Source organism: Triturus cristatus, chromosome 9, assembly GCF_964204655.1.
Source record: "Triturus cristatus chromosome 9, aTriCri1.1, whole genome shotgun sequence".
Lineage (NCBI taxonomy): Eukaryota > Metazoa > Chordata > Amphibia > Caudata > Salamandridae > Triturus > Triturus cristatus.
In genome coordinates this window covers 267,734,124-267,738,342 of record NC_140592.1, presented here as the reverse complement: position 1 = coordinate 267,738,342, position 4,219 = coordinate 267,734,124, and positions in this window count along the sequence as shown.

The window sequence follows — 4,219 nt, the reverse complement described above, 5'->3', positions numbered from 1 at the left end:
TGGCAGTGCCGCAGGCCGGGGGACAGGGCCCGGGGACGGAGACCCCGACCCGGGGCCCGCCCGGGCCCCTGGAACCAGCCGGGGCTCCGGGGACCGCAGGCGCAAGGGAAGCCTCCCCGGGCCCTCCGGACCGCGCCCCGGGCACCCTGCCACGCGGAAGGACCCAGGACGGAGCCCGGGGTGGAGAGGCCGCCCTCCCCGGGGCCCCCAGGGGCCCCGCCGGAGCTCCTGAACCTAGGCGAGCGAGGGGAGGCTCCCTGGCCACGACGGAACCCCGTCCCGGGCCTTTGGCAGTGCCGCAGGCCGGGGGACAGGGCCCGGGGACGGAGACCCCGACCCAGGGCCCGACCGGGCCCCTGGACCCAGCCGGGGCTCCCGGGACCGCAGGCGCAAGGGAAGCCTCCCCGGGCCCTCCGGACCGCGCCCCGGGCACCCTGCCACGCGGAAGGACCCAGGACGGAGCCCGGGGCGGGGAGGCCGCCCTCCCCGGGGCCCCCAGGGGCCCGGCCGGAGCACCTAAACCCAGGCGAGCGAGGGGAGGCTCCCCGGCCACGACGGAACCCCGTCCCGGGCCTTTGGCAGTGCCGCAGGCCGGGGGACAGGGCCGGGGACGGAGACCCCGACCCGGGGCCCGGCCGGGCCCCTGGAACCAGCCGGGGCTCCCGGGACCGCAGGCGCAGGGGAAGCCTCCCCGGGCCCTCCGGACACCGCCCCGGGCACCTTGCCACACGGCAGGACCCAGGACGGAGCCCGGGGCGGGGAGGCCGCCCTCCCCGGGGCCCCCAGGGGCCTGGCCGGAGCTCCTGAACCCAGGCGAGCGAGGGCAGGCTCCCCGGCCACGACGGAACCCCGTCCCCGGCCTTTGGCAGTGCCGCAGGCCGGGGGACAGGGCCCGGGGACGGAGACCCCGACCCGGGGCCCGCCCGGGCCCCTGGAACCAGCCGGGGCTCCGGGGACCGCAGGCGCAAGGGAAGCCTCCCCGGGCCCTCCGGACCGCGCCCCGGGCACCCTGCCACGCGGAAGGACCCAAAACGGAGCCCGGGGCGGGGAGGCTGCCCTCCCCGGGGACCCCAGGGGCCCGGCCGGAGCTCCTGAACCCAGGCGAGCGAGGGGAGGCTCCCCGGCCACGACGGAACCCCGTCCCGGGCCTTTGGCAGTGCCGCAGGCCGGGGGACAGGGCCCGGGGACGGAGACCCCGACCCGGGGCCCGGCCGGGCCCCTGGGAACAGCCAGGGCTCCGGGGACCGCAGGCGCAAGGGAAGCCTCCCCGGGCCCTCCGGACCGCGCCCCGGGCACCCTGCCACGCGGAAGGACCCAGGACGGAGCCCGGGGCGGGGAGGCCGCCCTCCCCGGGGACCCCAGGGGCCCGGCCGGAGCTCCTGAACCCAGGCGAGCGAGGGCAGGCTCCCCAGGCCACGACGGAACCCCGTCCCGGGCCTTTGGCAGTGCCGCAGGCCGGGGGACAGGGCCCGGGGACGGAGGCCCCGACCCGGGGCCAGGCCGGGCGACCTGGAACCAGCCGGGGCACCCGGGCTAGCAGGCGCAGGGGAAGACCCTCCGGGCACCCTGCCACACGGCAGGACCCAGTTGCCGGCTGAGGACCGAGAGGGGTCCCAGAGTACCCTGTCCCTAGTAATCCGGAGGAAGGCTACCCCCCATTCTTGAAACCCGCGCGCTCCGAGTGACGGAGGGGACCCTAGGGGCGAACGCGCCCGGCCTCCTGGAGCCCTGGCTGGGATCCGAGAGGCGAATGGACCCTCATCGGGACTTCCAGGCCTGGCCCTGCCATCTGGTCGTCCCATTGGAAAGCATTGCGCGCGACCAGATGGCCGAGGGGAAAGGCGCGACCAGATGGCCGGCAACTGAAAGGACTCCCGCCTGCCCAGCCACCCACCCACCAGGGGCTCGGGGTGGGACTCTGCTTCCCGGCTGGGCCTCAGGCACGGGGAGGACCACCGGAGCTCTCGGGGCCTGGGCGCCCGGGGGGGGGGGGGGGGGGAGAGGACTGCCCGGGACCCGTGGAGCCCGTTTCTGGGCACTTTGCCATGCCGCGGCCCGGAGGAGGGAAGCCCCGGAGGCCTGGGAAGGATGTTGCCCGGGCGTAGCCCGTCTGGTCCCCGGCAATGAACCGCACAGCCCCGGCATGGGTGTTCCGGCATACCCTGCCCCTACTAATCCGGAGGAAGGATACCCCCCTTTCTTGTAACTCGCGCGCTGCGAGTGACGGAGGGGACCCTAGGGGCGAACGCGCCCGGCCTCCTGGAGCCCTGGCTGGGATCCGGGAGGCAAATGGACCCTCATCGGGACTTCCAGGCCGGCCCGGCCATCTGGTCGCCCCATTGGAAAGCATTGCGCGCGACCAGATGGCCGATGGGAAAGGCGCGACCAGATGGCCGGCAACTGAAAGGACTCCCGCCTGCCCACCCACCAGGGGCTCGGGGTGGGACTCTGCTTCCCGGCTGGGCCTCAGGCACGGGGAGGACCACCGGAGCTGTCGGGGCCTGGGCGCCCGGGGGGGGGCGGAGAGGACTGCCCGGGACCCGTGGAGCCCGTCCCTGGGCACTTTGCCATGCCGCGGCCCGGAGGAGGGTAGCCCCGGAGGCCTGGGAAGGATGTTGCCCGGGCGTAGCCCGTCTGGTCCCCGGCAATGAACCGCACAGCCCCGGCATGGGTGTTCCGGCATACCCTGCCCCTACTAATCCGGAGGAAGGATACCCCCCTTTCTTGTAACTCGCGCGCTGCGAGTGACGGAGGGGACCCTAGGGGCAAACGCGCCCGGCCTCCTGGAGCCCTGGCTGGGATCCGGGAGGCAAATGGACCCTCATCGGGACTTCCAGGCCGGCCCGGCCATCTGGTCGCCCCATTGGAAAGCATTGCGCGCGACCAGATGGCCGAGGGGAAAGGAGCCACCAGATGGCCGGCAACTGAAAGCAGCCATAGTGGTAGGGCTCCCTGCCTGCCCACCCACGCAGGGCTCCAGGGCTCTGCACCAGGGACCCTTGTCCCGGGCAGACGGACACTTGTCAGGCCGCAGGACGGGGACTCCCACGCCCCAGGCCCTGACCGAAACCCAGGCCCCGGGGCCGGTCGCTGCTTCTCAACCCAGCCAGGCCGGGGAGCCTCCTTCGGGCACACGGACCCTAGCAAGGCCCGGGGAGAGCCTCCCCGGGCCCCGGTGGACACCCTGTCCCCAGCTCCCGGACACTCGGCTGGCTTGCGGGACAGGGGGCTCCCGCACCCCGGGACGGAGCTCCAGCACCGGGCCCAGCTTCCTGGACCCCCAGCCAGGCCGGGGAGAGCCTCCCTGGGCCCCGGTGGACACCCTGTCCCCAGCTCCCGGACCCTCGGCTGGATTGCGGGACAGGGGGCTCCCGCACCCTGGGACGGAGCTCCAGCACCGGGCCCGGGACCAGCTTCCGGACCCCCAGCCGGGCCGGGGAGAGCCTCCCCGGGCCCCGGTGCACACCCGTCCCCAGCGCCCGGACCCTCGTCTGGCTTGCGGGACAGGGGGCTCCCGCACCCTGGGACGGAGCTCCAGAACCGGGCCCGGGACCAGCTTCCGGACCCCCAGCCGGGCCGGGGAGAGCCTCCCCGGGCCCCGGTGCACACCCGTCCCCAGCGCCCGGACCCTCGGCTGGCTTGCGGGACAGGGGGCTCCCGCACCCCGGGACGGAGCTCCAGCACCGGGCCCAGCTTCCTGGACCCCCAGCCAGGCCGGGGAGAGCCTCCCCGGGCCCCGGTGGACACCCGGTCCCAGCGCCCGGACCCTCGACTGGCTTGCGGGACAGGGGGCTCCCGCACCCCGGGAACGGAGCTCCAGCACCGGGCCCAGCTTCCTGGACCCCCAGCCAGGCCGGGGAGAGCCTCCCCGGGCCCCGGTGGAACCCTGTCCCCAGCTCCCGGACCCTCGGCTGGCCTGCGGGACAGGGGGGCTCCCGCACCCCGGGAACGGAGCTCCAGCACCGGGCCCAGCTCCCGGACCTCCAGCCAGGCCCGGGGAGAGGCTGGCTTGCGGGAAAGGGGGCTCCCGCACCCCGGGAACGGAGCCGCACCCTGGGACGGAGCTCCAGCACCGGGCCCAGCTCACGGACCTCCAGCCAGGCCCGGGGAGAGGCTGGCTTGCGGGAAAGGGGGCTCCCGCACCCCGGGAACGGAGCCGCACCCTGGGACGGAGCTCCAGCACCGGGCCCAGCTCCCGGACCTCCAGCCAGGCCCGGGG